Source organism: Schistocerca americana, chromosome 4, assembly GCF_021461395.2.
Source record: "Schistocerca americana isolate TAMUIC-IGC-003095 chromosome 4, iqSchAmer2.1, whole genome shotgun sequence".
NCBI classification, from domain to species: Eukaryota; Metazoa; Arthropoda; class Insecta; order Orthoptera; family Acrididae; genus Schistocerca; species Schistocerca americana.
The window spans coordinates 191512765-191538201 of NC_060122.1; the positions used below are offsets into that span (position 1 = coordinate 191512765).

General features: G+C 41.5%; 1 protein-coding gene across 1 annotated transcript in view; it reads right to left on the bottom strand.

Annotated features, from left to right (window-relative positions):
- The window catches only part of LOC124613341 (nephrin-like), a 161786-nt gene that overhangs the window by 67418 nt on the left and 68931 nt on the right, over positions 1–25437 (bottom strand). The window lies entirely within an intron of this gene.

Genomic DNA, 25437 nt, shown 5'->3' on the forward strand with positions numbered 1-25437 from the left:
AACAAATTTAGCAGCAACACGTCTCATGTGCAAATCCTCACTCAAAATCCGCTGACACGAGCTCCAACTGATACTTGTCTCTGTTGAAATTTGGTTGATCGTTTAGAGATCTCGCGATGTTGAAGGGCGTTCAGTACGAGCTTGGTCTTCAACACACATCTCACCACGTTTAAAGCGCCCAAACCACTCGAAAACCTGTGTGCGGCTCATAGCGTCCTCCTGGAAAGCTTCCTGAAGCATTTGGTGTGTCTCCGTTGCAGTTTTTTTAGACAGGAAACAAAATTTCACACACTCTCTTTGTTCTTTTAAAGTTGCCGTAACGACTTCGCAGAGGTAACCCGCCAACAGTCAGAGAAACACAATACCACACTTGCACGTTCAGCTCTGCACTGACGCCGTCTGCACAGCTGTTTCACTAAAGTCTCTACTAACACCACCTAGCGTGAGAACCCTGCACTACGTCTACGGGTGGCAGCGCCCTCCGAGTCCGGTTTCTTTTGGGTGTCCCTCGTGTAACAAAACATTCGGGTGGTAGAGGGAGGAACCCGGTATAAAGGCACTCGGCTCTGGGCGGTATTAGTGTGTGAGTACAATCCTTTACTACAGATAGAAAACAGACACCATTAGTGTCAGTGGGTGTTATGCACATAAACCACGACTGTGACAGTTCCACGCCGTACAAAAGTTCTCATGTGTTGAAAAAGCGAAAATCCACACATAGAAGGAAATGAGACTCCCTATCGTGAAATCGCCAGTACGTTGAAACTGGGGGCAAGATGTGGACACAGCAGAAAATATGGGTAAAGCAGAAAATTATTTGAGACATAAAAAGGTTCCCTTGTGGTGAAGCAGTGACCACAAGGAGTTATTCTTCTCAACTTGCTGCAGATTTACTTTCGTGAGTAACTGCCAGACGTGGTAACAAATCTTGTCACATGACTAACATTTGAATTCAAGAAACGACTGCAGAAATTCATATTAACACCCAAACATTAACAGACTGGATTGGAGTCTTCTGAAAACCGTTTGTCGAGGACTTCAGAATGGAATAACGTGATCTTCGCTGCTGAAAAGAAGTTTAATTTAGATGGGCAGGATGGATTTCAGTGGTATGAGAACAGAGCAGCACTGGCCATGCGGTTCTAGGCGCTTCAGTCCGGAACCGGGAGACTGCTATGGTCGCAGGTCCGAATCCTGCCTCGGGCATGGATGTGTGTCATGTCCTTAGTTAGTTAGGTTTAAGTAGTTCTGAGTTCTAGGGGACTAATGACTTCAGATGTTATGCTCAGAGCCATTTGAACCAACCATTTGAACAGCGCAGCAGATAAGAATTAGGAGAAATTTTTTTGGTGGAAGTGTTATGATTTTGGCAACCTTCTGCGCTAGAAATACATTGCTTGGCTGAACACTTGCGTGAACTTTAACATGTACACTGTACTAGGAATAGAACTGCTTAGAATGTATGAAGACGTAGGGGACGGAAGTCTAATGTTTCAACAAGGTAATGCATCTGTGTATGGTTCAGCTAGAACCAAAAAGCGAGTTAAAGGTAACGATGTCTTCTGTTGCCAGCACGAAACCCGTATTAGAACCTCGTGCAGAAGTTTTGTGGAATACTTGCAAGGCTTGTTTATCCCAATGGAAGGCAACTGAAGACCGCATTTGAGATGAAGAGATCGATACGAGAAGATTGTGCTACAATTTCAGTGAAAGAACTACAACTCTAACAAAGCCGATGTTGAAGAGAATTCTTGAGGTCACTGGGAAGAACGGAGTGCTGACAGTGCAATCACACAAAAGCGCAGTGAGTGCCTTTACACCAATTTCCATTCAGGATAATCAAACGCCTTGTTTTGTTACTCGTGTTATGAATGGATGTTTGTAATTCCGTCACGATTGTTTTTGTCTTATATGAATTTAATACTTTCATAGTAAATTAGATACATGTATGCTTCAGAGATTATGCAATTACTTCCGTGGAACCCTGTATTTTCACAATTCTATTAATCTCTGTCTCTCTCTCTCTCTCTGTCTCTGTCTCTCTCTCTCTTTCTCACTCTCTCTCTCTCTCTTTCTCACTCTCCCTCTTTCAAACACACACACACACACACAGCATTATACTTATACCAGTCACCTACGGAAATAGCTAAAAAAGTCGACAATATTCATCTTGAGACTGAAACCTTTTGAAAATGGTTCTACTTTGAGCAAACATGATTTTATTCCTATTCATCCATACTTGATTCGCCGATATTTCACCATTTTAAGATGTTTTATTTTAGATTCTGTCGAATAATAGTAAAATTTGCGTGGTATTGTAATATATTTCCAGGTTATGTACTTAACACGTTAATAAAATTTATACCTTCAGAGCATTAACTAGCATTTTTGTAGGGTCTGTAGTTCAGCTAATGTGTCTGAACAAATTGTCAACTATTAAAAATGTTCCTCTGGTACTTTACTTATAGTGAACGAAATTCCCCCGCATAAACTGAACTTTTAGAGTTACCAAATATATTTACCAGTACCCAGCAGGTCAACTAGGTAGAATGGTGAGTGTAGGTTCGTAGGTTATGTTACGTTGTAACCAAGCACATTTGGTGACCCATTAGACAAGTTTATTTTCAAGACAAACAACTATACCAGGACGTTAACGAATTGGAAACACAAACAGTTTAAAAGCGACTTCATAAAAAATTAATAAATCGCCCTAGAACCAAATTGGAGTAGATAGTTGTCAGTAATTCCCGCCAAATTTTAAAATTAGCGCTGCTTGGATTGGCGATAAGATTAACTGGTAGCTGAAAGGACCTTTGAAGTATACCATATATACAGGGTGGACAGAAACAGTCTGAAAAGCTTGTAAGGGTGTTGTAGGTTACGTTCTGCTGAGAAATAACTGTCAGAAAAAAATTCTATACGTTGCTCCGTTTCAAAGTTAATTAACATTGAAGCTACACAATCAGGCCGGTGCACGCGCAAACTCAGGCGGTCCGCCTGATAGACTTACAAGGGGAGGCCGCCAATTGCGAAATTCAGATTCGATTCATGCTGCGCATAATAAAAGCTCATGGCCAGAGGTGTAATGTGGCAAAGCACCAAGATGCACTTCTCAGCCGTTGTCGAGAAAATCGACAGTTAAAAGAAACCATTGCGGTGAAATACTCTCTACGATTAATAGTTTTCCACAGCGTCGTGACGCAGCGGTAAGCGCACGGGTTCGTAATCCGAAGGTCGCCGGATCGAATCTCGCGCCATGCAATTTTTTTTATTATTAGTTTTTTGTAATTCATGTATATATATAAACTATTAATGAATTGCTTATGCATGTTGGTGAAGGCGGATCGCTCTCCAATTGTACCGCCTCCATTTTTCCGTTTTTTTTAACGGGGTGTACCAAAGCTCTCCCGTCCGCACTGATTTTCGACGATGTTATAAGTTGCGCTAGGGACCGCATCTACCTTCTTTCGAAGTTAGCAGGCAACTACGCTGTTATGCGGCGGCTCGTTTCGGCCCATTCAACATCTGTCCTTCAAGTGTTACGAGCAAGTAACGGAGTTTATATTTTATACCTGCCACAGCGAATTTGTGTTCGTGGGGTCTGTTCTAATTCCAACGTCTGACTTACACTATACGTATTCGTTTCGGAATATCGTTTCTACGTCTTCCGTTAACTATACGTGGTTAACATTATGAAGACAATTAATAACATTTGTGAAATACAACTTTGTTTGCGGAAAACATAATGATGTTCAAAGTCTCCAGTTTTTCAACGACAAACGACTTTCAACAACTTATTATATGCATAATTGTTGCAACTGATTGCCGGGAATTATATATGTATATACACACATTTGAATTACAAAAAACAAATACTAAAAAAAAAGAATAATTGCATGGTGCGAGATTCGATCCGGCGACCTTTGGTACACAAACCCGAGCGCTTACCACTGCGCCACGACGCTATGTAGAAGTATTAATCGTAGAGAGTATTTCACCGCAACGGGTTCTTTTAACTGTCGATTTTCTCGACAACGGCTGAGAAGTGCATCTTGGTGCTTTGCCACATTATACCTCTGGCCAAGAGCTTTTATTATGCACAGTATGAATCGAATCTGAATTTCACAATTGGCGGCCTCCCCTTGTTAGTGTCAGTTGCCCTCAGTGTGTGGATGACAGCAGACGAGACTGTTCTACCTGGGGCTTTGGCTCGAACCTTACTACCGTCGCATGTTCAGTTTTTGTATCGGTCTCCGGCTCGAGCTTATGAATCCAAATTAAGCATACGTTGGCGACACTGTCTCTAGCGGGCCACTTCAATTTGCGCGCACAACGATGTGACTGGCTAAAGCAGAAAATGCGCAAAATACCTATTTTTTTATGAAGATATATTTCGCAGCTAAACCTGCCCTGCAACAGTCTTACAAGTTTGTCAGACTGTTTCTAAAGGCCCTATATATCCTACTGGAAATTTTCAACGCACTCAAGGACTGTGTTCAGTGGTACAAAGATAGTCAGTGATTGCAGCATTCATTTTAGAGAAACAACCATGACCCACCGGCGAGTATGTAGTCCTGTTGAACAATTTCATCTTTTGATCGATGTCGCAATGTGGGCCGGTGAGCATAGAGAGTGTCAGATGAAGTGTATGCTTTCGTAACTTACAAAATAATAGGCGACGGGAATATTTATTGAGCTAAGTCCACATAAGAAATGTTACACTTTCTGCACGGCTGTAGATATACTTTATTGAGTAATTTTCCAGATACAGTTTCTTTAAATAGAACATAAGCGTTTCTACTGTGTGCCTTATGTATTTGAACTAGCAGTGTACAACTCAGTTTAAATCACATTTCTGTCACGTTTACTCTGGGAGCTAGAAACCTAAAAACTTTTAGGATTGGAGGCAACGTACTGTACACAACACTTGCCTATGTGCGGATTGATGTTCTGGTGGTGGTATGTTGATGTAGTAGAGGTGTTCAAATGTGTACCCAGGTTTCTGAATGGACTACGCAACGTACCTTCTAAACGACCTGCAGACTAGATGTAATGTCGTCAGTGTCACGGAGCTTCAATCTTCCTCGATGCAGCCTTGGGGTTGTGCGTCCAGTGAAATAAACACGATTCCTTACGTATCTCCAAAGGTGTTAAATCGTGCGGGTCATTTCTGAGGACAACGGCACCGCAGTCCATCTTCTAAGTAATCTGTTTCTCAGTTCTTGTACAACATTAAGCGCAGAATGGGCTGGCTGACCGTCGTCCTGCATCCATATAGGCACTCCAATGTACGCTACTGGCCATTAAAATTGCTACACCACGCAGATTACGTGCTACATACGCGAAATTTAACCGACAGGAACAAGATGCTGTGATATGCAAATGATCAGCTTTTCAGAGCATTCACACAAGGTTGGCACCGGTGGCGACACCTACAACGTGCTGACATGAGGAAAGTTTTCAACAGATTTCTCATACACAAACAGCAGTTGACCGGCGTTGCCTGTTGAAACGTTGTTGTGCTGTCTCTTGTAAGGAGGAGAATTGCGTACCATCACGTTTCCGACTTTGATAAAGGTCGGATTGTAGACTATCGCGATTGCGGTTTATCGTATCGCTACATTGCTGCTCGCTTTGGTCGAGTTCCAATGACTGTTAGCAGAATATGGGATTGGTGGGTTCAGGAGGCTAATACGAAACGCCGTGCTGGATCCCAACGGTCTTGTATCACTAGCAGTCGAGAGGACAGGCGTCTTATCCACATGGCTGTAACGGATCGTGCAGCCACGTCTCGATCCCTGAGTCAAAAAAATGGGACGTTTGCAAGACAAAAACCATTTGCACGAACACTTCGATGACATTTGCAGCAGCACGGACTATCAGCTCAGAGACCATGGCTGCGGTTACCCTTGACGCTGCATCACAGATAGGAGTGCTAGCGATGGAGTACTCAACGACGAACCTGGGTGCACGAATGGCAAAACGTCATTTTTTCGGATGAATCCAGGTTCTGTTTACAGCATCATGATTGTCGCATCCGTGATTGGCGACATCGCGTTGAACGCACATTGGAAACGTGTATTCGTCATCGTCATACTGGCGTATCACCCGACGTGGTGGTATGGGGTGCCATTGGTCACACGTCTCTGTCACCTCTTGTTCGCATTGACGGCACATCGAACAGTGGAAGTTACATTTCAGATGTGTTACGACCCGTGGCTCTACCCTTCATTCGATCCCTGTGAAACCCTACATTTCAGCAGGATAATGCACGACCGCATGTTGCAGGTCCTGTACAGGCCTTTCTGCATACAGAAAATGTTCGACTGCTGCCCTGGCCAGCACATTCTCCAGATCTCTCAGCAATTGAAAACGTCAGGTCAATGGTGGCCGAGCAACTGGCTCGTCACAATACGCCAGTCACTACTCTTGATGAACTGTGGTATCGTGTTGAAACTGCATGGGCAGCTACCTGTACACGCCATGCAAGCTCTGTTGGACTCAATGCCCAGACGTATAAAGGCCGTTATTACGGCCAGAGGTGGTTATTCTGGGTACTGATTTCTCAGGGTCTATGCACCCAAACTGCGTGAAAATGTAATCACATGTCAGTTCTAGTACAATATATTTGTCCAATGAATACCCGTTTAACATCTGCATTTCTTCTTGGTGGAGCAATTTTAATGGGCGGTAGTGTATATAAGGACATTTTCAAGTAGGGTACGTAATCTGTCGACGATAGAAGGTCGATACGTCTTACGTCATACTCTACCTGCACTTTGTAGACTGTGAAGTAAGCTGATTTGTATACAGTCGGTTTAAATACATAAGCTACATGACAGAAAGTACCGGTATCGCCAGTCGGGGACATTAGAGCAGAGAGGGTTGTGAAGAAGACGTCAGCCATTAGCAAGCTGACCGACCACTCTCTAGGACGACAACGCGACAGCAGCGGCCCCTAGGCGAAGAGAACACAAGAGCCGCTAACGACTGGTCGCTGCACAGTTGAAGACTAGCCCTGTTCCACAGAAGCGTCAAGACCATCGACCTGGATAGAAGCATCCGGTGTACTTCACCTGTACTGGAATCGTTGCACTGGAGGACATTCATTATTTTGCATGTCACCCTTTGCTTGCGACACATCTGCATTTCTCAAAGTTAATTATAAAATTATTTATTTTCTGTAATAAAAACTCATTAATTCGATTTGCTTGAACTGTTGTCTAGAGATCCAAGAAGCAGGTTTCCTAGACACCCTATCTTGGACAACTAGACAGGATACAACAGAAGAAACTGATGCTATTTTTAAAAAACCGTATTTCGTTGCTGCAGCTCTCTTGGAAACAATTCAGTAAACGATGTTCATAGCCCCGAAGAAAATTTAATGTGTATTACGTGGATCTATATCTATATATATATTTTTATTTATTATTATTTTGAGCTTTTCCTCATTACAGAGGCTTATCTCCAACATAATAATTTACTTGGAAATTACAATACAAACAATAAACGTTCTTAAACTAAATTCTCAAAATATTTCTCCAGGTGTTTCAATTTTGTGTGTCTTCTTCCTCTGCGCCCATTCTCCTCATTGTATGCTGTACATTTTGGAGCCAGGTGGTCATAGGTCGTCCTCTTCTTCTTCTCCCCTCCGGTTCCCACTCCAGTATCAATTTTGGTATTCTGGTTTTCTCCATTCGTCGTACATGCCCGTACCACTGTAATTTCTTTCTGTCCATTACGTCATATATTCTTTCTTTTCTTTCCATTCTCCTTATTACTTCGGTGTTCCTTATCTTTTCTTTCCTGGAGATTCTTGCCGATCTTCTCCAAAAGTCCATCTCTAGAGCTTGTAATTTTTTAATGTGCTTCATGTTAATTGTCCAGGTCTCCGTTCCATACAGAACCACACTCTCTAATATGGATTTGTATGTTAATTTCTTAGTTCTGCTCATTACATTCCTGCTCCATAAGACTGAGTTAACCATCCCAATGACCCTCCGTCCGCTACTAATTCTTTTATTGATTTCTGACTCTGATTTTCCCTCGATTTCTAAAATGGATCCCAAATAACAGAAAGTGTTTATCTTTTTGATTTTCTTTCCTTCAATGTATAGCTCATCTGAATCATTAGTCAAGTATTCTGCTTTTTGGTAATTAATCTTCAAACCCCAAGTTTTGTATGCTGCTGCTAGTTGATTGCACATATAGCTAGCATCATCCCCATCTTGTGCTACGACTACTTGATCATCAGCAAATAATAAATGATGTAGGTAAACTCCATCTCTTATTTCTAATCCCATACCATTACATTTACGAGACCATGTTCTAAGGCTAATATCTATATAGATTTTAAATAATGATGGTGACATGGGACAGCCCTGTAAAAGGCCTTTGCTTGTTCTAAATTTCTGTGAAAGTTTATTACCAACTTTCACTTGGCAAATGTTATCTTTATACATCTGTTGTATTATTTTAATCAAGGAAGGGTTTATGTTTGCCATATGTAGTGCTCTCCAAAGTAATTTTCTTGGAACAGTATCATTCGCTTTTTCTAGATCTATGAAAATTAATCCTATATTTTTTGATTTTTCCCTATGTTTCTAATGTGAAAATATGGTCTACACATGATCTCCCAGCCGTGATTCCACATTGTTCTTCTTGGGGTCTAAAATTTTTTTCCAGTTTGTTTTTAATTACTTTCGCAAAAATTCTCATTAATGTGTTTGTAACACAAATTCCTCGATAGTTTGAACAAATTTTGAGATCCCCTTTCTTAAATATTGTATTAATGTAACCTAGCTTCATCTCGTTGGGTATTGAATCTCCATGTATCATTTTGTTGAAGAGCTGTGTTATCAGTTTCACAATTTTGTCACCACCATATTTCAGACACTCCAGATTGATATTGTCTGGTCCCGGTGATTTACCATTCTTTCCTGTATCAACGCCTGAAGTACTGCACTTTCTAAAATCTGGAACTCATCATCTTCATGTCCTTTATCTTCCCCTGTTCCTTCTTCTAGATATTCTTCTCTGTCCTCATTTAATAATTTCTGTAAATACTCTTCCCATTCCTTTTGTGTTATCAGTTGGAGATTAGTTTTGCTTTTTGTATCCTGTTGAAGCCCTTTCAATACTGACCACGCTTCTTTTGCTCTCCCAAATCCTAATTTGCTATTCACCTTGGCACATGTTCTTTCCCATGCTTCATTTTTTGCCATTCTTATTTTTTTCATCACTTCATTCTTCTTTTCCTTGTATATTGATCTTGTTTCTTCTGATTTATCATTCAACCACTGAAGGAACGCATTTCGTTTTTCTCTAACGAGGACCTCTAGTTCCTCTGACCACCACTCTGCTTCACGGTTGTGTTTGCTATCTTTTTTACCCAACACCTCTGTTGCTATGATTTTCACATTAGCTTTTATATAGTCATATGTTTCCTCTGTACTTCCTTCAAATGATTCAACCAGTTTCCTTTCCATCCTGGCCGCAAAGAGTGTTCTGATACTTTCGTCTTGTAGGCTGTCAATATTAAAAGGTAAATTTTCATCTTTCTCTGTATGGTTCGTTTTATTTATGTTACTTGTATCACTCCTTGCATTCTTCCATGGCCAGAAAGACTTCATTTTAACTAGATAGTGGTCTGATCCACACCGGGCTCCTCTATAAGATCTGACGTCTACTGCTTTGAAACTACTTATTTGCCTAATGATAATATAATCTATTACAGAAAGAAATTCTTTGGTGTTCTGTTGCCAAGTATATTTATGAATGTCCTTATGTTTGAAAAATGTGTTGGTAATTTTTAGATCAAATTGTTCACAAACTGCAGTCAATCGTTCCCCATTGTCATTATATCTGTCACCAATTATTTTGTAAGTTACTGAGGCTTAGGCTCCACCTGAACATACTTTGTGTGTATCGATGGATTACTACTGCATCTGTTGGGTATAATGTATCGATGGTGTTCCGCTGCTTTCTTCAGTGGTCTGTACAACGTTCTCACACTCTCAAGCTCTTGAACTCCACTTAGTTAAAACGCATGTCAAGACGACGCGTTGTGCGAGCAGCGATGGCCGACCGAACAGCATCCAGGGAGATATCCGGGCACGTCTTGTACCTACTGCGTCACCAAAAGTCATTTGGAACCGTCTGCTGGCACTAGAAGTAGGACTACCTGTACTTCTGTCCACGCTACCACTGACATCATGACACCACCAAACACGCTACTCTGAAGCCGTGAAAGGCTCGACTGGAGAGTGTGTAATGACATTGCTTTCCCCGAAAGTCGATAATATTTTTTTTCTTTTGTGCATTTCCTTGTCAAGGTACGTATGTATCATTTATTTCAACTATCCTTTATTTGTTAATACGTCACATTGTTTCTTCATTAATTTTGCTACCGTTTTGTATTTTATTTCGTACGAATATGAATGTTCTGGTTTTATATGCTTTGCAAATCCTTGGTTAGGCTAGGAGAAGTACTGTGTCAGAGAGAGAGAGCGAACGACTATCGATAGAGAGCGTGCGAGTTGTTGTTGTACATGGCCGTTTCGCGGGTGGAAAAATGTGGAAAAGTTCGGCGTGAAAGACGGTGATACGCGGAGGAACAATGAATTACAGTGCGTCCGCTGTGTTAATAGGAGGTCGTGCAATATTAAGTGAACAGTAAAACCTGAAAAGTGTATCGAGTGTTTGTGGTGACGATTTTACAAACGGTGTGAACTTGTGACAATTAGCCATGAATCAGACACCATTGAAGAAGCTTCCTGGCAGATTAAAACTGTGTGCCCGACCGAGACTCGAACTCGGGACCTTTGCCTTTCGCGGGCAAGTGCTCTACCAACTGAGCTACCGAAGCACGACTCACGCCCGGTACTCACAGCTTTACTTCTGCGAGTACCTCGTCTCCTACCTTCCAAACTTTACAGAAGCTCTCCTGCGCACACTCCACTGCAGACTGAAAATCTCATTCTGGAACCATTGAAGACACTAACTGTTAGAATTGCGTGAAAGTGGAACAAATAAAAAATGTTAAGTAAAAGAACAGTGCTGTGATTCGATCAAGAAATGTTTATTGTCTCGTCCAAACTGTCTTAAAAACCACGAAGTAAATTGAACTGATGTTTAACTGACTATTATAGTGATAAACACATGTGACTGTTTTCCTGTGGTAACACGTTGAAAGAACTGTGCGAAGTATTGGCATTAACTGGATATATATTGCAAATACTAAAGACATTGCACCGCATGATTAATAAACTTTTAATTATAAAACGTCGCGCGCGTAACGACAACGCACACACTGGAACTATTATTATCGCGCCGGTGCTGCCAGCTACAACGGAATATTAATGAAACAGGAGGATCCATCATTATCTTCACGCCACGAACCAGGATTTACTTCACACATCGTCCGCGCGGACCACCGCTGACGTCATCGCACTGCCTGCAGCGACAGTTAACACATTAAAAGAAAATTACGCTCTCTCTCATTTCAAAATTAAAGAAAATTGCAGTTAAATTATCTTTTTTAAAAATACTGTCACAATATCTCAAATTTGTTTAGTTCCAATAATTATTCTTTCCATTATTTCGTCTTGTTGACAGTGTTGAAAACCCGCCAAATTAAAGTTCAATTAATAACTTTCTTTCAAAATTCTTTTCAGACATTTTGCTACTCATTATAATTTTATTTCAATATTTATTTGTAACTTCTTTTGGAGGAAGTACATATTTTATTTTTTGTATAATAAAATTAGCTACAATAAAATTACGTATATTACCAGTCGATGCTGTTCGCTATTACTGCTTGAAAACTACACCTATTTTCTCATTGGCTGTCAACTTCAAAACAAAATTACGTATTTCGCGAGCATCGAGCAGATGCGCGATGTCTATGTAGGCCCCTACAATAATTTGTTTTTACTTTTGCAGTATTACTGGAATTATATTGACCTTAATTGTTCATTTGGCCCCCGTTAAAGTGATTTATCGCAATTCTTTATAATAATTGTACGGAATTACCTAACTTATTTTTTATTACGTAGACATTGTCATACCATATGTAGATTAAAATTGACGTCTTCTTGGTCTCACATAAGATTCTGCACGTTCTGACAAGGACTATGCCAATTTTTTTTTCGTCCATGACAAACAGGGGTAATCAGATTCCTTGTATAGGTCATGTTTTATTATTTAAAAGAGTTTTTTTTTAGAAGTAGAGGACCAGTTTCTTTACAAGTGTGATGACGTTCCGTTATCTTCAGTGATTATAGTAGGTCCTAACTGCATCCGAGTGGTGGACGTACACGTGTACGGTGAAGACATGCTGTGTGGCCTGCCTCACATGTCTCTCACCAGCCATCAAGCTGTTGAGGAAGGGGGAGCTATCACTAGTTGCAACTCGTGGTGACATAGTATTTCAGCAAGGTGAAGTAACCAGTGACCGATAAGTTTCTTAGGTCGTTGTTCCCATGATACTACCACTTCATCTACAGGGCGGTGATGTCTTTATGCACGTTCATATGCGGCTGAAGCGACATAACGTACTTTTCGTGATGCCTAACGATTACCTTGGCCAGCAAAACAACGAAATCTGTCGCCAACTAAGCTCGTATGCTGAACAGGGTACTTACACGTTCTCCAGAGCCTACAAGAACTAGTGAAATTCGTAACAGAAGGTGGCTGACGCCTAGGATAATCTGTCGTTGGATGCCATTTGGTAGTTTCATGATCGTTTGCTTGCAGGAACACACGCTTGTGTTTCTGCCTGAGAAAGGTACTCACTATGTTGATCCGACTGCATAGGCACTCTTTATTGTGATCCGTGTCTTTCATTAGTGTTGACTTTTTAATCATAAACTGCTACACTGGTTGACTACCTGCGACACAATAAAATGACTTTGTCCTTGAGAGTGTTGTAATTTTTCCTGGCAGTATATATTCAGGGTGAGTCACGAGGTTTTCCTCCGGTTGCTGGAGGCTACTGCTTACGTTATTTGGAACAAAATATGTAAATACGGTAATGTTATCAGATCCATAATTAAGAAGCTTCAGCAGTGTTCCGAGACATGCCACGGTGTATGGAGCGCTACACTTGTGTTCACAGGACACACGATCAGTCTTAGGTAGACAACTGCAGCGAGTGGTACGTTTGCAGAACAACCACGTTGTTGATACTGCAGTCACTGTTTACTGTTATTGTCTCCTGTGTTCAGTACACTTTGCGATGCCGTACAAGTTTTCGTCGCAAGAGTATCGAGAGGTGGTGTACATGTTGAGCTTATGTGATGGTAATGCGAAAGCTGCTGTTGCCGAATATCACTGTCGGTATCCTGATCGTAGCATTCCGAGTGCCAAAACATTTAGTGGAACATATCGAACATTGCTAGGAACTGTTACTCTTCCCAGTATTCGTATTCCCTTCGGTGGACATCGTGACGTTCAAGAAGAGGAAAACATTCTTAATTCAGTAGATCGCAGTCCTCGTTCAAGTACAAGACGCCTAGCTACCCGACTGAACGTTTCACGATCTAAGGTATGTTGGATTCTTCATGAGAATCGACTGTATCCTATCCATGTACAAAAAGTTCATCATTTAGTGCCACATGATTGTACCAACGGTTTGCACTTTTGTAACTGGTTAAATGGAAAGCGGCATCTCGATCGCTTCATAACGTACTGTGATGAGGCAACCTTTGCAAGAGATGGCATCAACAACATGCCTTACATGCATGCCTGGGCAGACAAACATCCCCATGCCACGGTAGTATCTCAATTTCAATGCAGATCCAGTGTCAATGCCTGGTATGGTGTTGTGAGTGACCAGTTACTGGGACCGTTTATTCTGCCGGGATATTTAAATGGTCAGATGTAAGGTAACTTTTTACGATAAGCCCTACCGCAGCTTCTTGAAGATATTTCTCTGGAAACAAGACACCACACGTACGTCCAACATGACGGAGCAGCTACACACATCCACCATTTGGTAACAGCTTATCTTAGTCGGCAATTCCAACATCAATGGACAGGTCGTGGGGGCCCTATCAACTGGCCTGCGAGATCCCCAGATTTAACACTCCTAGATTACTGTATCTGGGGGTGGATGAAAGACATCGTGTACGAAGTTAAGGTGGAAACACGAGAAAAACTGATACAAAGGATTTTCGATGCCGCGACGTCAATAAGGAACGAGTTTGTGAAATTACGAAATGCTGCTCGCGCGGTTCTAACCTGTGCGAATCTTTGTCTTGAAATGCATGGAGGAAATTTTCAACACATGGTTTAAATCCACACTGAATGCAAGAGACTACTACAAAATTGTTTAAATTAATTATTACGTGCATTTTGTTAGTGAAATCCTACAATAAAAGTTTTTCCTGCCATTTTCCTGAGTTTTTCGATGACTGTAGCCTCTTAATGATGGATCTGAGCTCATTACTTTCATTTTTTGTTCCAGTTAACTTAAGGAATACCCTCCAGAAACCGGAGGAAAACCCTATATACACACATAGAAAACAAGTTTTACACCTGTAAATAAATTATACAAAACTGCAACCAGTCACTTTTTCATTAATAATGCTTTATTACATTAACCGGTTTTCGAACCCTTTCAGGTTCATCTTCAGATGATTTCAGGAGAATCCGGGAAGTTACATCATTACTGGTAGTAGCATAATGCTGGGTGCTTGTTCTATGGCAGAAAGATAGGTCACACTTTAATGTATCGCCATGACTATAGATTATCTGTCGATATGGATGTGAATTTAGTTTTTACTTACTGCGACAGTATAGGCGGCTTTTTTCGTATCTCTCTGCCTCCATTTTGATGTCCAGAACACTTTCACACAAACTATATTAGTTTACACTTTGACAGTGACACTTTACCAGCATCCAGCAGGCGCTTTACAACTGTTGCTTATAACAAAGCGCATGCTGGATGCTGGTAAAGTGTCACTGTCAAAGTGTAAACTAATATAGTTCGTGTGAAAGTGTTCTGGACATCAAAATGGAGGCAGACAGATACGAAAAAAGCCGCCTATACTGTCGCAGTAAGTAAAAACTAAATTCACATCCATATCGACAGATAATCTATAGTCATGGCGATACATTAAAGTGTGACCCATCTTTCTGCCATAGAACCAGCACCCAGCATTATGCTACTACCAGTAATGATGTAACTTCCCGGATTCTCCCGAAATCATCTGAAGATGAACCTGAAAGGGTTCGAAAACCGGTTAATGTAATAAAGCATTATTAATGAAAAAGTGACTGGTTGCAGTTTTGTATAATTTATTTACATTAATATACAGTCACGGTTCTAAAATATCCGTAATGGATAAGCATAATAAAGTTTTACATCACCCCAGTTCCCAAAACTCGTGATAATAGGCGTTGACTGTGGGCATTATATCACAGACGCAGCGCTTTGACTGTTCAGAGATGTCACTAAACCCGCCCAAAGACGTAAACAACCATGCATGCATTGGACGGAGGGGATCCGATAGCCGATCAGTTCCAGTCATTCCACCAGGAAGAAGGTACACGGCTCCTGTTGTCTGCAGTTCAACCATGCCTAGAAGCGGCTCGATCGCGTCCGCATTGTTAGTTTGTGCCAGGAAGAGCTCTAAACAAGGGAAGAATCCTTGCGTCTCGGAGTGAACTAAGTGATGTTGTTCTGACATGGAGGAAATACAGAGAGGAATATCGATGACATTCCTCGCTCAGGTCGCGCAAGCGCTACTACTGCAGTGGATGACTGCTACCTAGGGATTGTGTCTCGGCAGAACACTGACAGCAACGCCACCATGTTCAATAATGCTTTTCGTGCAGCCACAGGACGTCGTGTTCCGACCCAAACTGTGTGCAATAGGCCGCATGATGCGCAACTTCACTCTCGAACTAGTGGATAGCATGCCACGACGAATACAGGCATGCATCAATGCACGAGGACTTGCTACAGGGTTTTAGAGGTACCGGTGTGTACAGCAATCTGGACCACTACCTCTGAAGGTCTCGCTGTATGGTAGCACAACATGCAATGTGTGGTTTTCATGAGGAATAAAAAGGGCGGAAATTATGTTTATGTTGATCTGTACAGGTTCCGGATCTTTCGGAATCGAGGTGATGTAAAACTTTTTTTGATGTGTGCATACCTCGACTTGAGCCACAGTAGATGGGAAACAATTTACCGTATGGTTACCCCGATATATAGGACTGCTTTTCGGACTGTGTACAGCACGTTTTTCGTTGTTAGTAGTGTTAGTGTAATGACTTGTCATTAGGAGCAAGTGCGACGTAGGATTGAAACACAAGCGTCAGTGTGCATTACAAGTGCAGACAGACAACAAGGATCGGGAGAAGCTGAGCATGGCTTTACTGTAAAGCTGTTTTATCAAAATAACACCACTAGTGCTGCTATCGACGAATACCGACGGATTAACGGAACATGGAGTGATCGTCTTTCCACACCGGAGATGAAGAAAGGTATACGGAAGAGCGAACTGACTATTTGGTGATTGCTCCTAAGAGAAACCGGCCGCCATCTGCGCTACAAGTTGTAGAAGCCGTTACAGTTTCCATGCCTGAGAATGCTGGATGCACTGTGCGATCTTAAAGCAGAGCATGATCAGTGTTACGACAGTTGAATTTTCCATGGTTCACCACTCTAAAAGTGCTGTGAAGAAAAGTGAAATGCGGTTTTCGGCTGTCGTGGATGCAGAGGGTCGTCGCATTGAGTAACGTTTGCAACCTGGAACGTATAATAACAAGCAATCAACAAAACGTTATTCTCTCCCGAATGTGCTTATGAATGTTTCCACAATGTTTCCTTGCCCTACGACGACTCGGTTTTCACGGATGCCTTCTCAAGTAGCGAAGGTTTGAAGGGCCGAACGCGCTGTTCGGGCGAGGAACCACTGGTATGGACTTCGCACGCCCTTCCACAAGGAGACCCAAACCACGGTCCATTCGTCTACAACATCGTGGTTGGTTTCTTTGCCACAGCAAGAGCACAGTCCACCGCCAAACTACTGCTGTTCAGGCCACAAACACCCTCTCTCCCCACAGCCAGCGCACCGCTGTCCACTCCTCAAAAGCCGGTCTAAGTGGCCGAGCGGTTGTAGGCGCTTCAGACTGGAACCGCGCGACTGCTGCGGTCGCAGTTTCGAATCCTGCCTTGGGCATGGATGTGTGTGATGTCCTTAGGTTAGTTAGGTTTAAGTAGTTCTAAGTTCTAGGGGACTGATGACTTAAGATGTTAAGTCCCATTTTGAACCACTCCTCAAAAAACAGCCAGAACTCCTTCCCAGTTCGGAAGTGCTATTTCATGGAAAAAGCAGCACAGCGAGTGGTTAAAATCGGTGGACCGCGACAGATACTGAGCGTGCCGAACAGCGACTCATCTGCTAATGTTGTAGTACGTTACTGCACCTACTTAAGTGTCACACTTCGCAAACAAATATATCATTCTAGCGTACAGACGTTGGTTGGCATTTAACAAAGCACTGGTGACAGCAGAAAATAACGTATAAAATAAAGTCAGTAAGATATGCACTTGCAGTGTGGTAAAGTGCCAGACTACAAATCCGAAAGTACGTAGATCGGTCCTCATTCCCTTCCAGGACTTTAAACTGTCAGTTATCACTTTTTTCATTTCTGGAAGTTATGGCTACTATGGAAACTACCGAACTGCTTCGTGATTCTGGGTCGACGTTAAACTGTAATCCTCCTTACAGTAGGTTGGTCGGAGGAATCAAATGGCTTACCACCTCGAACAGAAGTGGGGCCTAGCAAAGTGCCGTGCTAGCAGCTTTTCTGTTAAGATAATACAACATTAACAGTCACGAATATTTTCATTTTCAGTCCTAATATTCTTTTTTGGAGTGTGAAATTGTGGCACCATCAAATTGACATCAGTACTGTTAGAGTGATGACATCAAGAATGTAAAGGGTATTCCACTGAGAGGTGGAAAGAGCACATCGAAGGCCTCTATGAGGGTAAAGACTTGTCTATGACGTGATAGAAGAAGAAGCGTTAGTCAATGTAGATGATAAGGGGGATCCAGTATTAGAAACAGGATTTAGAAGAGCTTTGGAAGACTTAAGATGGAATAAGATAATAGGGATAGATATCATCCCATCAGAATGTCTAAAAAATATTGCAGGAGGCAGCAGCAAAACGACTATTCATATAGGTCTGTAGAATGTATGAGTCTGGCGATATACCATTTGACTTTCGGAAAAACGTCACCACACAATTCCCAAGATTGTAAAGAGCAGGTAAGTGCGAGGAGAATTATCACACCATCAGCTCGGACATCCGAGTTGCTAACAAGAATAAAATACAGAAGAATGGAAAAGAAATTTGAAGATTTGTTAGATAACGATGAGTTTGGCTTTAGGAAAGGTAAACGCACCAGAGAGGCAATTCTAACGTTTCGGTTGATAAGGGAAGCAAGATTAAAGGAAAATGACAAGTTTATAGGATCTGTCGAACTTAAAAAAGCATTTGACAGTGCGACAGTGTCAAATGATACAAGATGATCGAAATTCTAAGAAAAAAGGAAATACGGGTAATATACAATATGTACAAGAACCAAAAGGGAACAATAAGCCTGGAAGACCAAGAACGAAGTACTCGTATTAGAAAGAGTGTGAGACGGGGATGCAGCCTTCTGTCCCTAGTGTTCAATCTATGAATCTAAGAAGCAATGACAGAAAATAATGAAAGATTCAAGAGTGGAATTACAATTCAAGGTAAATGTATATCGGTGATAAAGTTCGCTGGTAACACTTCTATCCCCAGTAAAAGTGAAGAAGGATTACAGAACGCGTTGAATGGAATGAACAGTATAGAGTATGAATTCAGAGTAAATCGAAGAAAGACGATTACAATTATAATCAGCAGAAATGAGAACAGCGAGAAACTTAATATCATGATTGGTGATCACCACGTAGACTTGGTTAAGGAGTTCTGCTACCAAGGCAGCAAAATAACACTTGGCAGACGGAGCAGGGAGGATGTAAAAAGCAGAGCAGCCCTGCAAAAAGGCCATTCCTGGCCAAGAGAAGTCTGCCAGTGTCAAACAAAGGCCTTAATTTGATGAAAAAATTGTTGGAAACGTTCCTCTGGAGCGCAGCACTGTAGGGTAGTGAAACATGGACCGTGGCAAAGCCGAAAGAGAAGAGAATACGATCATCTGACATATGGTTTTACAGAAAAATGTTGAAAAGTAGGTGGACTGATAAGGTCAGGAATAAGGAGGTTCTCCATAGAACCGGCGACGAAAGCAATATATGGAAACAGTGAAAAAAAGAAGGAAGAGGATGAAAGGACATATGGTAAGAGATCAGGGAATAACTTCCATGGTACTAGAGGGAGCTGTAGAGGGTAAAAACTGCTGGGGTAGGCACAGATTGGAATAAATGCGGCAAGTAATTGAGGGCATAGGTTTCAAGTGCTACTCTGATATGGAAAGGTTGGCACAAGAGAGGAATACGTGGAGCATTCATCAAAACAGTTGGGAGACTTACGAAAAAAACAGCGGGTCAGAGAAACAGGCTCAATCACACAAAAGCAATAAAACAATAATGTCTTAAGACCGCTGGAGTAGCCAATCGATTTGTCTTCACGGTGGCCAACAATCACTTTCTGCTAAATACACTACGCCTATTCTGCCTCACAGCAGACTATCGTACTCTCCGCGTGCCAGTTTTAAGGGCAAAGAGGGTCAACAAAATACTATAATGATTTAAAGTACGACTAGTGAATAATGCAGTTGTGATTGCAATATTCTACACTGTGACCAAATTAAAAGGATATTTCATGAAAGTTGTTGTTGTTGTGGTCTTCGGTCCAGAGACTGGTTTGACGCAGCTCTCCATGCTACTCTAAACTGTGCAAGTTTCTTCATCTCCCAGTATCTACTGCAACCTACATCCTTCTGAATCTGTTTAGTGTATTCATCTCTTGGCTTCCCTCTACGAATTTTACCCTCCACGCTGCCCTCCAATACTAAATTGGTGATCCCTTGTTGCCTCAGAATATGTCCTACCACCCGATCCCTTCTTCTAGTCAAGTTGTGCCCCAAATTTCTCTTCTCTCCAATTCTGTTCAATACCTCATCATTTGTCATGTGATCTACCCATCTAATCTTCAGCATTCTTCATTAACACCATATTTCGAAGGATTCTATTCTCTTCTTGTCTAAACTATTTATCATCCATGTTTCAATTCCATACATGTCTACACTACATACAAATACTTTCAGAAACGACTTCCTTGCACTTCAATCTATACTCAATGTTAACAAATTTCTCTTCTTCAGAAACGCTTTCCTTGCCATTGCCAGTCTACATTTTATATCCTCGCTACTTCGACCATCATCTGTTATTTAGCTACCCAAATAGCAAAGCTCATTTACTACTTTAAGCGCCACATTTCCTAACATAATTCCCGCATCATCACCCGATTTAATTCGACTACATTCCATTATCCTCGTTTTGCTTTTGTTGACGTTCATCTTATATCCTCCTTTCAAAACACTGTCAATTCCGTTCAGCTGCTCTTCCAGTATTTAATGTTTTTCGTCGATGTAGTCAGTGATATGACATGTCATTGTACAGATATGTACGTTCCGTTGATATGTGGAAAGATTAAATTAAAATATTAGAAACAATCTCGTCCTTCATTACAATGTTCCTTCTTACTTATTGACTATCCTTATTTAAAAAATATTTGAAATTTCAAAAGTAAATGCGCTTTTAGAAGTTTTGTACCAAAATCCTCAAAATCCTATGGGGACGTTCAATACTTTAGAACAGTAGCGTATATTATCACTTATTTTACTTACTTGTCATTCTACAGAAAATAAAATGACCTCTTTGACGATCGTGCAAGTTCACCGAAAGACATATCAGTCGATAAGAAGAATCCGATGGTTTCTCAGAACAGAAGAATTTTCATAACCTACATTTTTGAGCGAAAATTGAAAGGAAATCGATAGAAATAATACAATCCAGAATCAAAACTGCGTGAATGTAAATTAAGTTTTCAAACAAATATACATGATGTTCACATCAACAGAATATACTTCCGTGACAGGGACAATGCTTTATACACGTAGATAAGATCTCTATAGCCGTTAAAGGAATTTATTCTAAGAGGTGAGAGACTGATCCAAAGAGATGATTGACACCACATGCAATCACAGAAGCGCTACGGTATCATCACATGGTAGAGCAGTAGTGAGAAAACGGACTCGCGTTTAGGAACACAGTGGTTTATATTCCTGGTTGACAACGCGCAGTTAGGTTGTTCGTGGTGTCTGCAAAATGTGTGCATCGATTTTAATGTTCCTGTAGAAGGATTTAAAGGCACATAAGGCGTATGGCGGTCGTGATTTGTGACAACCGTTGCAGAAAGCGGTAAGTGAAAGCAGAAGTGCAAATTGATGCAGATGAAGAACCAGTAGAAAGGAATACGATGTACAGTTCTGTCTTAACACGTGCCTGGCTTGTTCACGTAGTCGGGGCTTTTGGAGACAGCTGTTACCTTTCTTGTGTTATTAGGATGTAACAATTATTTATTTGAAAAATATTATTCAGTTTTTATAAATATATTTTAATAAATATGTATTTTTATTGAGGCGATCGAAATTAGGTTGGCTGATAATTTAATCAACAGGCACAATGGGTTTCCTCTTAGCAAAACGTGGAATCCTGTATTATCTCGCATCAAAACTGAACGTTCTTCGGTGCGGGCTTGATTGCGATATATCGTTGCCAGCAGTGTTTCACTAAGGGCGGCGCCACCTCCCTGTTTTGGAAGTCAGAAACCGTGATGGGCGGCGCATGCGCCGGGTACTGAACGGTGGCCTATATAGGACGTCGAATTGCAATCTTGCGTCAGTTCTCAGCGGGACTCATCAGTAGAAGCAGCATTTCCTGAAGATGGCGAACAGTTGGATCGCCGAAATATCGAGTCAAGTTGATTTTAGGATCCGGCAGCAAACCCGAAAAGACTTTCAAGACTTATTACGCCGGGAAAGCCTACGTAGTCACATCAAGTACCTTTACGGAGAGGAGATGGTGAAGCTTGTACAGAAGTTAGATAAACTTCGGAGGAAGAAAGGAAAGCTGTTGAGTACACTCGCCTTCTTGCTGAGATGCCATGACGAAGGTATTATTCCTAATTTCGCCAGATTTATTCATTTTATTAACAGTAAGAGAGCTAATAGGATTAAGGAACGTGCAAGCCAAGCACTTTTAAGAGAACGCATTCGTTTTACCCGTAGACAGCTGGATATTGTTTCCAAAGATTTATTTTATTTACATTTGAACTTGTCATCGCAGTTTTCAAGGGATGTTTGGCAGTGGGTTGATGAATCCACGTGGGCGCTATCAGATTGGACACATAGGAGTGCCGTTGCCAGACAATCCTCGAAATTTGAACGGCTTCTTTGTCGTTCTACAGCATCAGAAGTGGATAAACGTCGGCGTACTGTGAGTAATCTCTCTAACAAGGCGTTGGATGGGCCCACAGTGTCGATATTGGAGAAAGGTTTAAATTTTTCGCCCACTCCCAAGAGACTTCCTATCACAGAGTTCATTTGCTCTGTAGAACAAGCAGTACACAGCCTACCCGAGGATCAAGCAGAGGAAATAAGGCAAGAAGTGTCACACACATTACGTCGGGCTCGACCACCGCGGGATAACATCTCTTCCGCAGAGAGAGCAGCCATTCGTTCCCTTAAGAATGATGACGAAGTAGTAGTTTTACCAGCTGACAAGGGGAATGCCACGGTTGTAATGACGCGGGATGATTATGTCCTAAAAATGGATTTACTTCTCAACGACCCGGCGTACAGATACTATCTAATGACCCCACTGAAAGGATCAAACGTAAGACACTTTCACTGCTGAAAAAGAGTTCGTTGTCGGATGATTTACGTAAGAAACTTCATCCTGGTGCTGCCGTTCCGCCTAGATTGTATGGTTTGCCTAAGTTGCATAAGGAAGGGGTTCCTCTACGTCCTATTGTTAGTAATTTGGGTGCACCGACCTATAACCTGGGAAAGTATTTATCATCTGCTCTCAGTCCATTTGTCGGCAAATGTGAACACCATATATCCAGTTCGGTGGATTTTATTCGACGATTGGGATCTTTGAAGTTGAGTCCTTCAGATCTGTTAGTGAGTTTCGATGTGGTATCCCTATTTACACGAGTTCCTCTGGAAGAGTCCCTTACTTTGATCAGTGAAAAACTGGATGAAGAGTGGGTGAAGCTTTGTCGTCATGTGCTGACCTCCACGTATTTTTTATTTAACGGTAACATTTTCGAACAGAATGACGGAGTGGCTATGGGTAGTCCTTTGTCACCCATAGTCGCCAATTTATTTATGGAGGACTTTGAGGCTATGGCACTGAGGACTTCAGCTTTGCAACCAACGTGCTTCTGGAGATACGTGGACGATACCTTCTTCGTACGGCCCCATGGACGTGATGCTCTTAACAGGTTTTTGGACCACTTCAACTGTCTTCATCCCCGTATCAAATTTACTATGGAGGTTGAAAATGATGGGATGCTTCCATTTTTAGACGTAATGGTTTATAAAAAACCTGATGGAACTTTGGGACACAGCATTCACCGAAAGCCGACACACACAGATTTGTATCTGCACCCTAAGAGTTGTCATCCACCACACCAACGTAGTGGCGTCCTTAGGACTTTGGTACGGAGAGCATATGCCATTTCCGACGCAGACAGCTTAACCCAAGAACTTGAGCATTTGATGACTGTTTTTAAGGAAAATGGATACACAGAGAAACAGATTCGTCGGGCTATGGAATTTGGACCATCTCCGGAGGTGTCCGAAGAGGAACATAGATCTGTGGCCTTTCTTCCTTATGCTGGAGGCTTATCGTTTAAGATTGGACGAATTTTAAGGAGTTTTAACATTAAGAGTGTGTTCCGTCCACCCTCTATGATTAGGGCTCTGCTCGGCTCTGTGAAGGATGATTTGGGACTTAGGAAACCCGGGGTGTACAAAATCCCTTGTCAATGTGGGAAAGCTTACGTTGGCCGTTCTATTCGCACAGTGAATGACAGGTGTGTGGAACATCGCCGTCACACGAGGCTACAACAGGCGGAAAAATCGGCCGTAGCAGAACACTGCCTGAATGAGAGACACAAAATGAAATTTGAGGAAACTGTTGTAATTGCCAATATTTCCGGTTTTTGGAATAGTGTGTATAAAGAGGCGATCGAAATTAGGTTGCCTGATAATTTAATCAACAGGCACAATGGGTTTCCTCTTAGCAAAACGCGGAATCCTGTATTATCTCGCATCAAAACTGAACGTTCTTCGGTGCGGGCTTGATTGCGATATATCGTTGCCAGCAGTGTTTCACTAAGGGCGGCGCCACCTCCCTGTTTTGGAAGTCAGAAACCGTGATGGGCGGCGCATGCGCCGGGTACTGAACGGTGGCCTATATAGGACGTCGAATTGCAATCTTGCGTCAGTTCTCAGCGGGACTCATCAGCAGAAGCAGCATTTCCTGAAGATGGCGAACAGTTGGATCGCCGAAATATCGAGTCAAGTTGATTTTAGGATCCGGCAGCAAACCCGAAAAGACTTTCAAGACTTATTACGCCGGGAAAGCCTACGTAGTCACATGTATTTTTTATTTTGTACATGTCGAGTGCATGATCGTGACTGCACAGTTATCAGCGAATAAGTCGACGGCAGGGAGACATTCTCAAGATTACCATTGGATATTATTGTACTGAAATTACTTTTTAATTTTGTAAAAAAACGTAGTAGTTCTTAGGGAGATCTGCATGAATCTTGTCAAATGCTAATCATATCTGTATCGAATCAATTTTGAATCAATATGCTGATGCTACTAAGGAATTTATGTTAAGGTAGTTATACACGCGTAAATAAAGTTATAAGTGAATAAGAACTTTTTGAAGTTGGTTTATACACTAACCACTAGCGAAACAAATCCATATTAAAATAATTAATTTGCAGTATCTACGAAAACGTAAGGAAATATTTAAATTACAATAAATTGAATAAATGTGGCGAATAATAAGTGAACAAAAGATATCTCTGCTCAGAGACTTTACTTGACAAGGAAGTATTTCAAGTGTATTAATATTAAGTAAGCAGTTCGAAGAATCAGTATCTCTCCAAAGGTAATAGCATGTGCTGATTTTGATAAGTTTGGCAGTGATTTCTTTTAGCTAATAAGAGCATTTGGAGTCATAAGCTTTAAATTTACACAAAATCTTGTTTTTTTAATACGTATTAGAAGGGATCTGTTTCAAGGTAAATTTTACTTGAAATATAAACATTATGATTATACGAATTAGAAAGAGAAAACAGAAATGCCATATTTACGAATAATCTGGTGGTGTTACTG